Genomic DNA, 19141 nt, shown 5'->3' with positions numbered 1-19141 from the left:
TCTTGCTCAAAAGAAATATTGTATGGGGATCTCTCCAGGGGCCTGCAGGGATTGAGGAAGACTAAAAACAGCTCTGGGAGAAGCTCAGGAAGATGCCAAGCAGATCCTCACTTGGGAAACAACATTCCTTTCATTTATTTATTTGGTTGGTTGTTTGGGAGTCAGGGGAGAAGTCAGCCTGGGGTGGCAATCCTACCTTATCGGACCTTCATTTCTTTGGGCTTTAGTTTCCTTATCTGTAAAATGAGAAAGAGGGCCTAGAGATTGCTAAGGTCCCTCCCACCCCTAAATTCTGTGATCTGATGACTCAAATGTTCTGGTCCAAAAACCTGAGAAGCAATAACCATCCACTGAGCACCTGGCTGAAGAAGGAAGTGCCACCAATAATGGTATGGGGTGGGGGAAACAATGGGGCGAGGAAGTCTGAACCTTCTCAGTTACTTCTCTGAGAGCACCATGGACTTTGATTGCCAGAGCTCATTGACAGGATCAGTGCTGATCCTCTGAGCAAACAAAAGCAGCATTCAGGAAATTGGAGTTTCCTGATATGAGCAAATTAATGAGAACTGCTACGTGTGTATATATATATTTTTAATATCAACATGTTTGACTGAGACTAGAAACAGGTTTTGATTACTTTGTTTTGTCTACAGCAGGAAATATTAACCTAAGGTCCATGAACTTTTTTTTTATAACTATTTCAGTATAATTGGTTTCTTTTGTAATTCCATGTATTTTATTTTATTCCTTTTATGATATTATTCTGATGAGTCTGGCTTCACCAGACTGCTAGAGGGGAAAGCAACACGCAAAAAGTTAACCCTTTATCTAGAGATTCTTTGTCCTGGGAGGTTAGGGATATACCCATTGACCAGATGAGTTGAGGTCTCTCTCTTTCAGCTCCATCACTTGAATATAGTCTTTTATGGGTCATATTATTTGTGCCTGGATCTCTTTCAAAAATATTGAATGAGTCGGATGAAATGTAGAAGCCAACAGCTATGATTCTGCCTGTCATATAAACAATATGGTGGCTGACAAGAATACAAAAGGGAGGTTTCAAGAATGTAACCCCAGATTAACCTGATATATTTTCAATTAACTTGATGAAATATAGGGTATGAACCTTTGTTTCGAGGCATCTGGGGAACAATTCTCCATAGAGGGGAAATCTTGCTGACAGGATTTAGGGAACTCATAGGATCATTGAGTTATTGTTAGAAGGAATCTTAGAAGCCCTAGCCATCTGTTTCACCTCCTTTATTTTATGGAATAAGAAATGAAGGTAGCTGTTGTTATTGTCTGTCCTTTATTCTCAAAGAGAACCATGACATCAGGAAGGTGATGCCATGAGATGCAAGTGAACTGGATTTAAGTGAGGAGGGCTGTGCAAAGTCACCAGCTTCACTTTCTCCTCCGGAGCTATCTGGGTCCAGCAGCAAGATATAGGTCAGGATGACTGGAGATGGCCCCCAGGAAATATAGGAGAACAGAGGTAACTTGCTCAAGGCTACATAGGTACTAAGTGAGAGAAGTGGGATTTGAATTTAAATTAGAGCTCTTTCCTAGAATTGTACCATGCTTCCCCTTACTGAACCATGTTCTTTTTTTTTTTTTGGCTTGTTTGTTTTGGAGGTATTCAGGGTTAAGTGACTTGCTCAGGGTCACACAGCTAGTGAGTGTCTGAGACTGCATTTCAACTCAGGTCCTCCTTACTCCAGGGCCAGTGCTCCCTAGCTGCCCCTGAACCATATTCTTACTGGTTCCAAGTGAAGGAGGCTATCTACAAGAGGAAGTTCAGTCAGGAAGGTGGCTTCTTGTCAAAGGAGCTGCCCTTTGCTTCGTAGTCTCTAGAAAGCATAACATGAGATAGACTGCTGGGGTTGGTTCTCTGTTCAGGGTTACCTCTTTGCCTTTGCCCTGCTGTCTTCCTCCAGAATGCAGTAAGGAGTACAGGGGAAGGTATTCCTTCCCAGGAGCTGTTCATGGTGACTTGTAGCAGAAATACAAGGCAGTGCCAGACACGTGCATGCCTGTTTGGCCCAAGATTGCTCATGGAAGTACTCATGAATCCCAAACTCACCATTGTCGCCACAAATCTAGACCTGGAAAGGATCTCATAGGCCATCTAGTTCATCCCCATATTTTGCGCATGAGGAAAATGGAGCCTAAGTGAGTTGCCCAAAGTCACCCAGGTAATAAGCATGAGACAAGAATTTGAACCCAGGTTTTTACCTTCAAAGTCAGTGCTCTTTCCACCATGGCTGTCTGCTACGTGGAGGAGGGGAAAGCTTTGAATTCTTTAGGCAGGGTGATCTTGGACTCTAGGCGTCTCACCAGAGAAGGGAGATTTCCTAGGCAACACTAACTTTGGGAGTTTGCCTTGGAAGGAACCCTGAATTTGAGAGTGTGGGAACTGGTCCTTGAAGAAGACTTCTTCAGTAGTGTGCTTCATAGAGAAAGAAGAAGATCATCAACATGGCTCCTGTAGTTGGAGAACTAGAACCATGCTGTGGTGGGGTGTATGTGTGGCAGGAGATCTGGACCTTGCCAACACCCCACACTATTGCCATGAGTTCCTGAGACAATTGGTGGTGAAGGGAAGGTTTGTTCAGTAATTTTGAAGTGTGTTTATCTTCTTGGTGGGAGTCTTATGGGTTATTTGAACTCTGTGTGTTTTTGTATCTGTCCATGGACTCCTTTGAGTCCTTTTGTGCTGTGTGCATTTTTTGTGGGGTGAGATAAGTGATCTGATATGCATTTAGTACTGAGTATCTAAAGAGGGCAGCTAGGTGGCATAGTGGATAGAGTGCCAGGCCTGGGGTCAGCAAGACTCGTCTTCCTTAGTTCTAATCTGGCCTCAGACACTTACTAGCAGAGTGATCTTGGACAAGTCACTTAATTGTTTGCCTCAGCTTCTTGATTCGTAAAATGAGAAGGAGAAGGAAATGGCAACCACTGCAGTATCTTTGCCAAGAAAACCCCAAATGCGGTCATCAAGAGTCAGACATGACTGAAACAACTAAACAATAATAATATTATTATATTTGTTTTATTAAATCTTTCTCAATTACATTTGAATCCAGTTCAGGCTCACTTGACAGTGTTGCCGGCCTCCTGTTGGATGTTTCTGAGTCAGACTAAAAGCTATCTGAGGTAGCTTCAGGCCCTGAATACTGTGTTTTATGATTCCTTCTCCATTACTGTGCTCTTTCAAAATTCACTGAATGCCCACTTGTTCATAGTGTTGCATCTGTCATTTCAGTTTATCAGATATTTATTAATGCAAGACACTATGGAAAAAAGGGCATAGGTTCTTCTTACAGAGCCTGTAGGCGAGGGGTTAATCAGAGTGGGGCACTCCGGTGTACCAAGCAAACCTGTAAAGCCAGGGAAGCTGGCAGAAGAGAGATTGCTGATTTGGCCTCTATATCCTTGTTCACTGTTCTCCCACCTAAAGGGCCTTCCCTCTCATCCCATCCTTTTGACTTGTCTCATTTCTGCTTTCCTTCAAGGGCCAGCTGAAACTCTTTATTTTTTAATTAATATATATTGATTTATCAACAATCACTTCCATAAGCTTTTGAGTTTTAAATTTTTCTTCCCCTCCCTCCCCAAGATGGCTCACAATCTGATATAGGCTATAAATATACATTCCTATTAAACATATTTTCACATTAGTGATGTTGTAAGGAAGAATTAGAACCAATAGGAGGAATGATAAGAAAGAGAAAACAAAACAAAACAGAAGACAAAAATAGCAAATAGCATGCTTCGATCTGCATTCAAACTCCACAGTTCTTTCTTTGGATGTGGATAGCATTTTCCATCATGAGGCCTTTGGAGATGTCTTAGATCCTTGCATTGCTGAGAAGGGCCAAGTCTGTCAAAGTTAGTCATCACATGTTGTGGCTGTTATTGTGTACAACATTCTCCTGGTTCTGCTCATTTCACTCAGCATCAGTCTATACGGTTTTTTCTGAAGTCAGACTGTTCATCATTTCTTATAGCACAATAGTATTCCATTACATTTGTTCAGCCATTCCCCAATTGATGGGCATCCTCTCAATTTCCAATTCTTTGCCACCACAAAAAGAGCTGCTATAAATATTTTTGTATGTGTGGGTCCTTTTCCTATTTGTATGACCTGTTTGGGACTTAACCCTAGAAGTGCTATTGGAAACTCTAAGTTTTTCAGGAGCCTTTCCTACCGTCACCCTTCAGTGATCTCTCTCTCTCTAAGTTCTGTAGTACTCCTCATTCCTAGGCCATTATTTTGATGCTCAGCATGTGTTGCCTTGTCTTATTTATTTTTTATGGGTACATTCCACTGAACTAAAAGCTGCTTGAGGCCAGTGACCACAGCTTGTTAACCTGAATGCTGAACTGAGTGGGGTAAGCTCAGTCACTAATGTTGAGTGCGATCTCAAGCAAATCACAGTGCCTCCAGGCCTCAGTTTCTTTACTTGGAAAATAGGGGTAATAAAATTGCTCTTTGTATATTACCAGGGCTCTAAGAGCACTTCATAAATGGAAGACATCATTTGAGCTTGGGTTTCCTGAGGAGAGGGGCTAGGTCTGTGTAGTTCTCTCTGAATGTATCAACACTGTTGGGAGCAGAAAGGGAGGCAGGCAGAGTGGACGTACTGGGTCAGGTAGAAGAGATACCACCAGGGGCAGTCAGGTATTCCAGGCCCCCAGGCTATCTCCTGTTTGCTGCTGATGTTTTTGCTGCTTTCTCCCCAAACCTGTTCCAAGTCTGTGACCTTGAACTGTGGTTCCTCCCTTAACCCTTTCCTGATTCTGACCTTTGGCATTCTGGACCCCTAGATTCCTACAGTGAGAAAGAAAAATAGACAGTAAGAATTCTTCCCATTACCCTTTTGGCATATGGTCATCTTCAGTCTCTGCTTGAACACTTCCAGCTGCTGGGAGTTGACAGCCTCATGACTTCCATTCAGCGTAGCCCATTGCTAGGCTTCTCTAAATTGCTAAATGGTTCTTCCCCCATAGAGAAATAAAATTTTATGCTAAAATCTGCTTTCTTGTAATATGTACTCTCAGGAGCAGCACAGTCGACTTATAATGATTTTTTATTGTTTAGTCATGTCCAACTCTTCGTGACCCCCAGGAACCATAGCAAACCAGCCCCTTCTATCTTCCACTATCACTCAAAGTCTTTCCAAGTTCATGTTCATTGCTTCCATGACACTATCTATCCATCTCATCCTCAGCCATCCCTTTTCCTTTAGCCTTTGGTCTTTCCCAACAGCAGGGTCTTTTGCAATGAGTCCCTTAATAAGTAACATTTATGTAACACTTCCTCTGTGCCAGGCACTGTGCTGAACCCTTTACAATCATTTGATCCTCCCAACAACCCTGGGAGGTGGGTGCTATTATTATCCTCATTTTACAAATGAGGACACTGAGGCACAGATGAAGTAACTTGCCCAGTGTCACACAGATAAGTGTCAGAGGCAAAATTTGAACTTGTCTCTCTGACTCTAGGCCCGATGGTCTATCTGTTGAGCCACCTACCTGCCCTTCAAATATTTTAAGAAAGAAATTGCACCTCTCATTAGTTTTCTCTTCCCCAGGCTAAATCCTAACCTGATGGTCCTGACCTTGCATCTTCTTTGCTGGCCTAGTAGAAAGAACACTAGATGGGGAGTCAGAGAACCTGAGTGTGAATCCTGGTTCTGCTCCTCAGTTTCCTCATCTGTAGAAGGGGTTGGGTGGGGACTAGGTGATCTCTAAGGTTCCTCCAGCCCTATAATTCAATGACTGTGTCTCCTTTCAGGTCTTGATCTTATTACTGTCATCTGGAGGTGGGTTGCAACAGCCAGACAGAGCATAATTCATAGTGGAAGCAGGGTCAGAAAATTGCTTCAGCCTGAGAACATTAAGGGATGCCATCCACAGAAGGCCAGAGCTCACTCCAGCGAGTTTCCCTAGCACAGACCCCAGCCTGATGTTAGCTCTGTCTCTGACACAATAACTGTCCTTTTCTTCCAGACTGGTGGCTCCAGGGAGTCTGCCAGGATCAAAGCTCCAACTTCCAGAGAAGGCTGACAGGCTGAATTCTGTTGAAAGTCCTCCTGGGAAGTTCATGGGTGTGAAGGATAGGGTTCCTTTTTTAAGAGTTAGTAAGTGGCACCATTTTTTTTCCTATGGAAACAGCTGGGGAGAGGCTGTCCTTGAAGTCATAACAATTTGAATTAATATAGGACTTTGTTAAGAGAGTGTTTTAATGTGGGTTTCTCATCCGATGCTCACAATTCCCCTCTGAGACAGCTGACATTCCTCTTATCCCCATTTTATGGAAGAGAAATCTGAAACCCAGAGAAGTTATTAAGTGACTAGTCTAAGGGCACTCAGCTAGTAAGTGATGAAGCTAGGATCTGAACCTAGGTCTCCTGAATCAAAGTCCAGTTCTGGCTACTTTTGTCATGTTGAGACAAGACAATTTTATATTTTTCACTGTGATATGTTGAGTGGAGCCACGGCATGTCCAAAGGATCACATACAAAGTACTGGGAAAGAACTCACCAGTAGCTCTTAGCATAGTGTTAAGCACAATTATGATTAAGTAGGCAGTTAAAAATGACTTGTTTGAGTTGAGAAACCTGGGGTCTCATAGCTCCCCTACTGACTAGCTAGCTAGGTTATCTTGGGATAACCTTTCAAGGCCTCAGTTTCTCATCTGCCAAATAGGGAGACTCTCTGTTTGCCTACTTCACAGAGCTATTGTGAGAATTAATAAGTGTGAAATTGCTCTGCAAATGCATAAAAGCATCAACAGGGGCAGCTAGGTGGATAGAATATCAGCCCTGGAGTCAGGAAGACCTGAGTTTAAATCTGGCCTTACACATTTAATTAGCTGTATGACCCTGGGCAAGTCACTTAACTCTGTTTGCCTCGGGTTCCTCATCTGCAAGATGAGCTGGAAAAGGAAGTGGCAAATCACTCTTGTATCTTTGCCAAAAAAACCCCAAACAAACCCTCAAATAGGATTGCAAAGAATTAGACACAACTGAACAACAATAACAAACATATGAACACGTGCCGCCATATTGGTTATTCTCAGATGCCATCTACAAAACATCTGGGGCATCTCAGTGTTCTAACACCTAGTCTGGTCCTTTAAGCTCCCTTAGAACAAGCTGAATGGGAAGTATCTTCAGTGGTGAGATTTCAGCCTCCAGATATTTTTCCCCACTGCCTGTCACCATGTCTGAAAACCTACCATTAGAGGTTTTGAAGGTCTGAGAGTTTTTAAGTCCCTTATTAAAATACAGCAACCTCCCAGAAGGAGTTCTACCTGAAGCCTCTGTCATTAAATACTATGGTAACTTTTCTCGGACTGGAGAGAGGGATAGAACACCAAAAGTGAGCTTTATTTACTTCAAAATTTTGCACACATAGAGGGTAAGTAGCAGGGATAAAGAAATGATGTCATTATATTTTGTAATTCTATATCTAGTGCTCCTTTGCTGCAATACTGTTGCTCCCCAATAAAGCCTTCTTCCAGGGAACAAAGCCCCATTATCAGTGTGAGAAATGGAAAGCAGGAACTCCTTCCTCAGAGACAGCTGGGCCTGGAGTCAGGAGGACCTGAGTTCAAATTTGACCTCAGACACCTACTAGTTGTATGACCCTGAGCAAGTCAATGAACCTCTGTTTGCATATCCTCAAAAAATGTAGCACCTCTCTTCCAGGGCTCTGGTGAGGATCACATGAGACAATACTTTAAACCACTCAGCACAGTGCCTGGCACATAGTAGATGCTATATAAATGCATGTTTCCTTTCTTCCTCTTGCTCTAGGAGTGGTTGTTGTTCTGTCTTTTCAGTCATGTCCAACTCTTTGTGACCCTGTTTGCGGTTTTCTTGGCAAAGATATTAAAATGGTTTGTCATTTCCTTTTCCATTTTACAGATGAGGAAACTGAGGCGAACAGGGTTAAGTGATTTGCCCAGAGTCACACAGCTAGGAAGTGTCTGAGGCCAGATTTGAACTCAGGAAGATGAGTCTTCCTGACTCCAGTCCCAGCAATCTGTGCACTATGGCACTGCCTAACTGATGCAGGAGACTAGTTGGCTTTACTTTAATGACCTATATGGTCACTGAGCCAGGCAGGATAAAAGTCTGTAATATCACTAGCAGTTTAAATAGAGAAAAAATAGACTTATTCAGTAAAACCAAGAATACTAGATTGGGAGACAGCTCTTGAATCCTAAGGGATGAATTTTTAAGACAAAAGAATTTTTTTTTACATAGTAAATAATAAATATATGGCACTTGTTAGCTCTGGAGAGTCTTAGAGGTGAAAAAATTAAGTCAGTTTTTAAGAAGGACTTAAAAGGACAATTGATGGGGGATTGGGGCCTAACACACAATGACAGGAAATTCAAGCACATCCAGGGCACTTTTCTAACTTTGAACAGTTAATACATTGGATGATAGAACTGAAATATCTTGATAGGGTAAAAGGATGGTCATATCTAGTAAGATAAAACTTAACAAAGAAAAATATAAAGTCTCATACTTGTCTATACTAAAGTCCTATACTTAACTTCTATAGCATTTATAGATTGGAAGAGGTTGCTAGACAGACTGTGTGAAAAAGATTTGGTGATTTCAGTGGACTGTGAGCTCACTGTGAGTCAACAGTGTGACACGACAGTCAGAAAAGCTGATGGCAATGTAGGCTATATACAACTGTAACAGTGTCCATACAGAGGGAGGTGATGATCCCACCCATTGCACTTTGTTCTGTTCAGACCACATCTGAAGTATCATATTCAATTTCCTTTGAGGTATTTTGTTTTATTGTTTCTGTCCCTTTAAAAAAACTTTTATTGATGCCCTTTGTTTTATGCCACAATTATTTGTAATATTACCTTCCATCCCTTCCTCCAACCCAACCCAAAAGTCAACCCTATCTTGTAATAAGGAAAAAGTTAAGTAAAACCAATAAACACAGTACAAGCATGTGACAGTATATACAACATTCTATAATTGGGTGTCCCCCACCTCTCTTCTGAAAAGTGGAATTATTTCTTTGTCTCTTCTATGGTACCAAGATTGGTAATTACAATTAGTGCCTGGTTTTGTTTTAAAAGTGTTCTTTTTGTTTACTTTGTTGTAGTCATGTATATTCTCCTGATTCTACATACTCTACTGTGCTTCAGTTCATCTAAGTCTTCCCATATTTCTCTAAATTTCTTGTAAAAATGGTTTCTTATGATATGGTAATTTTCCATTACATTTAGATACCACACTTTGTTCACTGTCTTCCCAAATGAAGGGTGTTTTGGGAAGAAATGGATGAAAAATAAAGCAATTAGGGTGATTAGTACACCAATAACCATGCCACATGAACTAGGAATGTTCGGACTGGAGAAGAAACAACTTAGTTATTGGAGTGTTTTTTTAAACTATTTTTTTTCCTACGGAAAACCACATTCACTCCCTCCCAACTCCCTTCAGCCTCCACTGAAAAAGAAAAGCAAAAATCTGTAACAAGTATGAGTAGCCAAGCAAAACAAATTCCTGCATTAACAATGTTAAACACACACATGTATATGTATGTATATATACACATGTGTATACGTGTTTATATGTGTATATATGTTTATGTGTGTATATATGCACCTATACATATACACATACACATCTATACATATACACACACATATAGACATACACACACACATGCATATATACACTGTCATTCTGCATCCTGTGTTCATCATCTTTCTGGTATGAGGTGGGTGAGCAGCCTGTTTCATCATGAATACTGTGGAATCACGGCTGGATGGCTAGTCATTGAGACAATCAGAGTTAACTCTTTCCGAGCTGTTTCTTTACAGTACTGTTATTATTGTATAAATTATTCTCCTGGTTCTGTTTACTTCACTCTGCATCAGTTCATCAGAATAACTTATTTGAAGAGCTGTCATGTGGCAGAAAGAGTAGACTTGTTCCCCTTGGCTCCAGAGAGCAGAATTAGGGTTAATGGATAGAAGTGGCAGAGAGGCAGATTTCAGCCTGAAGTAAGGGGGAAAAAAACAACCTTCCTAACAATTAGCTCTGCCTAAAATTGGAATAAACTGACTCAGGAGGAGGGAGTAAATTTTCCCTTCCCTGGAGGTCTTCAAGCAGAGATTGGGCAACCAGTTTTCTCGGATGTTTTGGGAAATTCTCCAAGGTCAGGTATAATTGGACTAGATGGCCCATGGGGTCCTTTTTAGCTCTTAGAATTGGTGATTCTGATTTCTTATCTCAAGGAAAATAGCAATGCTATTCAATAAACTGTCCTTAAGGACCATTGTCAAGAGATGAATCTGATCTCAAGGTCACTCCTCTCCTGCTCTTAAAGTGAGCATTCCACCATACGAGGTCTACATTCTATTAGCCAATAGCCTTTCTCACAGCAAGAGAAGAATTTCAGAAAAATTGCTTTCATTCACTCACTGGTGCTACTGATATTCTTTCACAGAATTCATGGGGGTTAAATCAGGTCACTACTTTACCACACCAAGGTTGGTCAACCAAGGGACCAGTATGAATCCAAGACAAGTAGCTTTTCTAGTCTGAACCTTTCATGTCTTCTGGGAAATAAAGGTGGGGAAATCATGTCTACAGAAATAGTCACAGCTAGACTGGACATAATTATGTCCTGAAGTCGCTTACAGATGACACTTTATTTTCATAGCAATGTTCAAAGAGTTTTTGTTTCATTTGAAAATCAGCAAACAAAAACAAAGGAGCTCCTGAAAAAAATCCTAGACCAAATCCAATGGCAACACTAGGTAGTATTTTTTTTTAATTATCTCTGAAGTGTTTTATGCACATTAGGTAATTAATCCTAATTAGGCATTACAGTAAAACCTCACTAATTCTCACCTGACTGATTTGTAAAAGGACAGCTTCTCAGAAAGAAAAAAAAATCAATCTTACCTCACTTCTTAGCGAAGACCTATTAGCCAAAAGTGGCAATGATATATGTAAGCAGTGAAGCCTGGGATTTTCTTTCTAAAGAACTTATGTGAAGTGTCTTTCAGCAGATGTGACATTTATAAATACCCCACTTCGTATTTTTTGTTCTTCTTGGAGCATTAGCCTAAATTATTGAGAGAAAATGTTTGTGAGATATACTTTAGGTTTTGTGGGAATTTATTATAGTCCATCCTGCTAATAGAACACCTTTAGCTAAGAGAAGGAAAGCATGTTTCAGATATGCAATGAGAGAAGAGATAACTAACCAGGGCCTTTTTGCATTTTTACTAGAGAAACATTTGGATTGTCCTTGCATTCTACCCAGGAAGATTTAGTATGTTTGCCCCTTGTCACCCTGGCATGTGTTGGAGTTTGTTTGTTTGTTTGTTTGTTTGTGTTTGTAGCAGCTGCATGTAATGGATAGTGAGACAGCTGTGAAGCCAGGAAGACCTGGACTCAAGCTCTGTCACTAGCTGTGTGACCCTGGGCAGTTCAATGCTGTAGGCCACTGCCAACTCCCCACACCAATGAAATTCCAGGTCTGGTCCTTATCCCTATCTCATCTCCCTTACTGGTGGGATTTATCTTTTTTCCTTAATTTTCATCCAACTCAACCAAGCATAGTGCCTTATATTTAATAGGTGCTCAATAAATGTTCTTGTTTCAATTCTGTTCCACAAGTACTTTTTGAGCATCTACTAGGTACAAGGGGTTAGCTAGGTGGCATAGTGGATACAGCACTAGGCTTGAAATCAGGAAGACTTATCTTCTAAGTTCAAATCTGGTGTCAGACACTTACTGGCTGTGTGATCCTGGGAAAGTCACTTATCTTGTTTGCCTCAGTTTCCTTATCTGTAAAAATGAGCTAGAGAAGGACATGGCAAACTGCTCCAGTATCTTTGCCAAGAAAACTCCAAATGGGATCTGAAGAGTTGGAAAAGACTGCAAAACAAGTGAATAACAGCTAGGTGCAAGGCACTGTACTAGGTCTTGGGGATACAAAAATAAAGCAACAGCTTCTAACAAAAGGACCTCTTTAGAAATAACACACCCAAAGCAGATGAATTCTGAAGTCTGTTTTTATTGAGTTATTTTCCTCTATTTTGGTTCTAGTTCTCATTTTCTCTCAAGGAGGCTTGGCAGTGCTCCAGAGCGTAAAGCAGTTGGTACTATGTCATTTACAAACAGAAGCATCTGGAGGGCTTCACCATCAATAGGGAATCCCTCTTTGACGTGGACCTTACACCGGATCTCCTTTTAGGACAGTGTTGTGGCAAATGCCTTTTTAATGTCTCACTTAATATTTTACAAGGTTGTCTCTGTTTTATATCATTCAAGGAATCCTGACATAATATAATTTTGACATATGCATGGGAGATGCCTTATTGCAGGGGAGCCTTAAAGGACACAGTTCACTCTGTTGAATCAGATGTTTCTTGATAGTCAACAAACAATAAACACTGGGATCTTGTATTCCCAGTATCTTTCAGTCATTAGTGTGATGGAAAAGATACAGTCTACTGTGGAATATTACTTTCAAAAGCTTGTTTGTTCCCTTCTAATACTATTACCAGTTATGTTTTTTCATGTACATCTAGATAATTCACATAAAAATCTAATATATAGTACTAGGAAAGTAAGTTTCTGGGCTGATAATGTTTTCTTGGTCACCTTTCTTAGGTCATGATGAAGTTGTATATCATGTGAGATGTATAACAGTAGAGCAAACATTTATTAAGACTTTCTGTGAGCCAGACATTCTACTAAGCCTCAGTGGAGCTATATGCTTGCTGAACCTGGTTCCACCATCGTAGAGAATGTCTAATATAGGATCCAAACAGAAGCAAATTATGAGGACTTTCAAAAACTCCTATTTGTGGATGACTAATTACATCAAGCCCTGGAAACTACTTGATTGTCAAAGCATTGCAAAGCCTGCTAAATGAGATCCATGATCACTTAAAAGAATCCAGACACACAATACCAAATGGATGAAAATTGCTTCTTGTCCAGATTGTGATATACATTTGAATGGACAAAGCATAAAGCTGGTTCATTAGTATACATACATATCCATATACATACATACATATATGTGCGTATCTATATATGCATGTATAGATATAGATATAGATACACACACATACACACACACACACACACACACATTTTTGCAACAGATTTTGATTGGATAATGAATAGGACCCAGAGTTAAACAGAAGGAAAATGAATTGAATTCTTTTGGGAAATAGTGTTTTGTTTTTGTTTTTGTTTTTTGGGTTTTTTTGTTTTGTTTTGTTTGGTTTGGTGAGGCAATTGGGGTTAAGTGACTTGCCCAGAGTCACACAGCTAGGAAGTGTTATGTGTCTGAGGCCAGATTTAAACTTAGGTCCTCCTGACTCCAGGGCCGGTGCTGTATCCACTGCTCCACCTAGCTGCCCCTCTTTTGGGAAATTGTACAAGGTTTTTAATAATCCCAAGTTTCTTTTATGAAAAAGGCCCATCTTTTTTTTTAAATAAAATTTTATGGACATATTTTATTTTCATATTTTATAGCATACCTACTATAACTTTCTCTCCTCCCCTCATGGAGAGCCATCCCTCATAACAGGGGTCAGCAAACTACAGCCCCAAGGACCAAATCTATCAGGCAAAATTTTGCCAACCCTTGCCTTATAACAAAGAATAAAAAAGGAGAAAAAGAAAAGTTTAGCAAAATTAATTAGCACATCAAAAAATTCTGATGATACACAGTGTTCCACACTCTTAGTCACCTACCTCTGAAAGAAGGAGGGAGGTGAAAGGCACATCTTTTTAACATCATTATTCTTCCAGTGATGCTGTGAGACTTCAAAGCCATGGGATACCCAAACCTTAGAAGAAGTTGAGTCACCCAGAGGGTGATGAAGAGATTCATGCTAAATATTAATTCTATTTGACTCCAGACAGCAGAACCAGGAGATATGGATGGCAGTTACAAAGAGGGAAATTTAGACTTGATGTCAGGAAACACTTGCTAATAATTAAAGCTGTCCAAAAATGGAGTATAGGACAGGGTGGCCAGGTGGCATAGTGGATAGAACTCTGGGCCTGGAGTCAGGAAGACCTGAGCTCAAATCTGGCCTCAGATACTTATTAGCCATGTGACCCTGGGCAAGTCACTTAATCCTGTTTTCCTCAGTTTCCTCATCTGTAAAATGAACTGGAGAAGAAAATGTCAAACTACTCCAGTATCTTTGCCAAGAAAACACCAAATGAGGTCATGAAGAGTCACCCACAACTGAAAATGTCTGAACAACAACAAAAGTGGAATGGGCTACTGGGAGAAATGATGTGTTCCTTCTCTTTGGAGGGCCTAAAACAAAGGCTAGATGACCATTTGTTGGCTATGTTATAATGAGTATTCCTTTTTCATGTATGGATTGAGCTAAATTGTGAGCTCCTAGAGGGCATGGGCTGTCTTTTGCTTTCTTTGTATCTCCAGCACTTATCACAGTGTCTCACACACAACCTTGTAAAATATTAAGTGAGACATTAAAAAGGCATTTGCCACAACACTGTCCTAAAAGGAGATCCAGTATAAGGTCCACATCAAAAAGCTTATTGACCAACTGACTAGATGGCTGCTGAGGGAACTTCTGATTCTCAAGTTGTGAGTAGTCTACAACAAGTTACAAATGAATCATTGTGCTAGAGGACATCATTAGAGAAGTATATAACCAGAAAAGGGAGTAGACCAGTTATTGAGGGGGCAATCTAAGAGTAGTTAGGTGATAGAGTAGATAGAGCACAGGCCATAGAGTCGGGAATATCTGAGTTTGAATCCAGCCTCAGCTGTGTAAACCTGGGCAAGTCACATAACCTCTCTGTGCCTCAGTTTCCTCATTTGTAAAATGGGGGTGATGATGTTGTTTGTCCAAAGAGGACCAGTGACATCATGGGTGATGTCGTCTTGTGTGTGAATTGAATTTAAGTAAAGCAGAGTTGAACAAAATCATCAACCTCACTCTCCCTTCCTGAGACATGGAAGTCCAGTGGCAAGATGAAAGAGAAGATGACTGGCGATGTCCCAGGATGCAGTGGATGACATTGGCATCTTCTATGTCTGACCAAGCTCTAAGTGCTCTGCATCACCTGCCTCAGCTGCCTGCACAGCCGTTGAAACAAATTGTTTTCATCCGCTCATTCCTCCAGGGGAAGTCTTCTCATGCTTGGGGTAGACATCCCCCTAACTCACTGACGTGTTTGAGGTCTGTCAGTTACCCTTAACCTGGTTTAGTGCATCTGCAGAGATGGCTGCTGCATAAGCTACAGCAGGGATAATAATAGCACCTATCTCATAGAGTTGTGAGAAGCAATTAAATTAACATATGTAAAGTGCATTGCAAATCTCAGAGCTTACATAAATGCTAGCTTAAAAAAAATAGAAAGGGGGGAGGCTAGGTAGAACAGTGGATACAACATTTACCCTGGATTCAGGAGGACTTGAGTTCAAATTCAGCCTCAGACACATAACACAAATAGCTGTGTGACTTTGGGCAAGTCACTTAACCCCATTGCCTAGCCAAAAAAACAAAAAAAATTGAAAAAAAAAAAAAAGGAATAACCTGATGGGATCAGCTAGCTTACCTCTTTGGTATCCACACTATGTCAAGAGAGTAACAGGAATCACTCAATAATATTTATCAAACATCCATTGTGTGTCAAGCACTATTAGCCTCCAGGGATCTACAGATAAAAAAGAACACCATCCCTGCTTTTGGTTGAACCCTCAGTAGAGGATATATGGGAGGACATAGACAAGAGTCACCCAGTGTGAAAAGATGGGTCATGATCTGTACCATGGGACAGAGTACCCATATCAGTGAGACCACAGAGCCATCAAAATATCCAGTTGACCGAAGCTATTGTTTTCTGTCTTTGTGGCAGTCTGCTGAATCTTCTCGGATCTCATCAAGTAACAGGAATGGCGTTTTTCACGTTGGAATATGTTCAGAGAAAATGGTCCTGATCGTTACCAAACACATTAACTCTTAAATTTAATCTCCATCAAGGTAAGCTCTTAAAACTTTTTGTTGTCTGTTCATGTACTAGTCATCTTGAAATGGTAAGGGTCTAATTACTGTGGGTGACGTGGAAGGTGTTTTGCAGGCCTCAGAAAATGGGCTTCACGTGGAACAGTTTAGAGGTAGAACATTTTAGCATTATGACTGGGGCCATAGGAAACACTGAGTTAGGCATGCCGGCAATTTGCCAGTTATGCTTAACATTTTGTTTTCTTTTCTTAGGCGTGGGGCTGGGGGTGGGGATGTGGATGAGGACTGAGAGAAGGCTAGTCTGCTAGCCTAAATTAATAACGTTTTACCATGCGCTAAGGACCTTCAGCCTCCTCAGGTCACATTTTCTTCTTTTCCCCTTTATCCTGGCATTTAAGACCCTCTATAATCTGGCTTCTTCCTATCCTTTGAAGGTCTGTCTCCTTGCTGTTCCACACATGCTTTAATCAAATCCCCATGCATTTTGTCATACCTTCCCTACACCTGGGAAACACTTACCCATCCTCTCTATTTAGCCACATTCTCATCCTAGCTTAAAGCCCTCCCTTTTATGAAGGCTGTAGCTGAGAGAGCAGAAACCTGGAAATGGGGAGGCAAAGATTCTGATCCCAGCTCTGCCTTTGACTACTTATGGGACAAGGTACTTCACCACTGTGGCCTCAGTTTCCCCATATCTAAAATGAGGAAGTTGAATCAGGTGCTCACTAAGCATCCAGCTCTAAATCTCATGACTTCCTGAGTACCCCAGCTCAAAGTGAGCATTCTTTCCCTTTTTAGAGCTACGTACCATTTGATTATATGTGCCTGTTTCCTCTGTCACTCACCACCCACTCTCTCCACATAATAAAAATAATCATGCTGTCCATTTATAAGGCACTTTACAGTTTGATTTGGTATTCAGAATCTACTCTGTTCTAATATCATCATCAGTCTCCACACTTAGGCATCTTCAGTTGAGGGAATTTTCCTTCTTTGCCTACAAATGTGGTCAGATGTCTCCTCTCCTTAAAACAGAACGGAAAAAATTCTTCCATTCAATCTTTTCTCCTTTGTGTCCAAACTTCAAGAAAGAGTTATCTACATTTCTGCTTCAAGTCTTCACCACCCATTCTTTTATTATATTATATTATATATTACATATATATAATACAATATATATATTATAAAAATAGCATCCACTCATGTGGTACTTTTTAATTGATTTCTTATTCAGAACTGTGTACTCTTATAAAACACATAGTTCTAACAACCTTTGTTATCAGATTCCCAGCCCAGAGCAGATTGGAAGCAGCACATGAGAAGAGGAATTTGGGACCTGCTAGAGGCTGGCATTGTGATAAAAGCAGAGCGATGGGACAGCCTGACATGGGGCAGAATGAGGCTAGAAAACATAGAAAAATTATGGGGAAAAAAAGCAGGCATATGAGACTGCAAAAAATGTGACAACTTCAAGGAATTCACTGTAGGTGCCAGCAGCTCCATATATCTCAGTAACCTCTGGGGGCATCCCATTTGTACATCACCCAGGCCTAATGCTAGTTGGTTACAGCAAAGCGAAACAGCAGTATAAAAGGTAGTTAATTCCAAAGGGGGCAATGTTTTAACTGGATTGGATGGCCACACTTTGGACTACAAAATTCTGAAATAGACACAGAGAATGCAGATAGTATAACCTTTATACTGCTGGTTCCAACTTCTCTCTCCCTATAGCATTCCCATTTTCGTGCTTGATAAGACCCCCAGGAGGTGGAGGATACCTGGGAGAAGGCAGTCATCATTTTTACCAGTCTGTTGGCTCAGTAGTTAGAACCTGGGGTTGGAGAAAGGGGTGGCTTTGGGACAGCTCCCACTTGGGTATGTGACTTTGCAATTTGGAACACTATCCAGAACTATTTGGTGAAACATCTTTATGAGTTACCAGGGGCTTCCCCACACTTTTGTTTTTGTTATTCAGTTGTTTCAGTTGTATCCTACTCTTGGTGACCCCATTTTGGAGTTTTCTTGGAAAAGATAATGGAGTGGTTTGCCATTTCCTTTTTCAGCTCATTTTACAGATTGAGAAAACTAAAGCAAACAGGGTTAAGTGACTTGACCAGGGTCACATAGCCCATAAATGTCTGAAGCTGGATTTGAACTCAGGAGCATGAGTGTTCCTGATTTCAACCCCAGTGCTCCGTCCGCTGTGGCACCTAATTGCCTCCCCACACTTATCTAGTAACTATTTTCTGGTTGGCCAGATGCCCTGATCTCCACTAATCAGAGAGTCAAGGGTTTGGGGGTGGCACAGACTGCTACAATTCAGAAGTAGAGAAGAGTTTGTAGTTACTGGGTGGATTTGGGGAAGGGGTGGGAGTCAGGGGTGGATAGTACAATTCCTAGCTTCCTTAGAAGCATATCTCAGGGGCCACATCCTGTATGAGGCCTTTTCTGAGGTCCCCTTACTTAGCACTCTCAACTTTTTGAAATCATGTTGTATTTATACAAATACCAGTATTGAATAAGACTCTGGAAGTTCCTGTTGTAGAAGGAAACAGTGCCATTAGTTGTTTGCATGCACAGTTTCTAGTATGAGGCAGAGGTGATATTCCTCACCTCATTTACAGGGATGGGTTGGGCCTGCCCCGGGAAAGGAGGAAAGCTAAAGGCCTGGGATGGAAATCCATTGAGAAAGGGTTCTTACTGTCAGGTGACTCCACTAAGTACAAGGGGGCCATCTCCAGTCATCCTGATCTATGTCTTGCCACTGGACCCAGATGGCTCCAGAGGAGAGAGTGAGGCTGGTGACTTTTCACAGCCCTTCCTCACTTAAGTCCGATTCACTTGGGAGTCATGAAGTTCCAGAATTGAGGACAAACAACCACCACTAAGTACTCTAAGTACTCTCTTCCATTGTTGTACAATTATCTCAAAAAAAAACAAAAACAAAATAAACAAAACTGTAACAATAATCTGGATCATAGAGTCAGGGAGGGAGAATTTGTTCCTTCCTCCTCTTCTAGCTGATTTTATCACAAGATGCAAATGTAGATGACAGTCTGTTAACAGACAAGGTATTATACCAGCAATTCCTTTACTAAGTAT

General features: G+C 40.9%; 1 protein-coding gene across 2 annotated transcripts in view; it reads left to right on the top strand.

Annotated features, from left to right (window-relative positions):
* The window catches only part of MAPK4 (mitogen-activated protein kinase 4), a 220303-nt gene that overhangs the window by 40030 nt on the left and 161132 nt on the right, over positions 1 to 19141 (top strand). For both annotated transcript variants that reach the window (XM_078153262.1, XM_020972329.2), the window contains exon 2: positions 15933 to 16057. The gene's annotated coding sequence lies outside the window, so the exon portion shown is untranslated. The remainder of the gene's footprint in view (positions 1 to 15932; positions 16058 to 19141) is intronic.

This window comes from Phascolarctos cinereus, unplaced genomic scaffold (genome assembly GCF_003287225.1).
Source record: "Phascolarctos cinereus isolate Bilbo 61053 unplaced genomic scaffold, phaCin_HiC Scaffold_4;HRSCAF=312, whole genome shotgun sequence".
Lineage (NCBI taxonomy): Eukaryota > Metazoa > Chordata > Mammalia > Diprotodontia > Phascolarctidae > Phascolarctos > Phascolarctos cinereus.
Note: the sequence above shows the minus strand (reverse complement) of the source record. Positions and strands in the feature narration are given on the sequence as shown.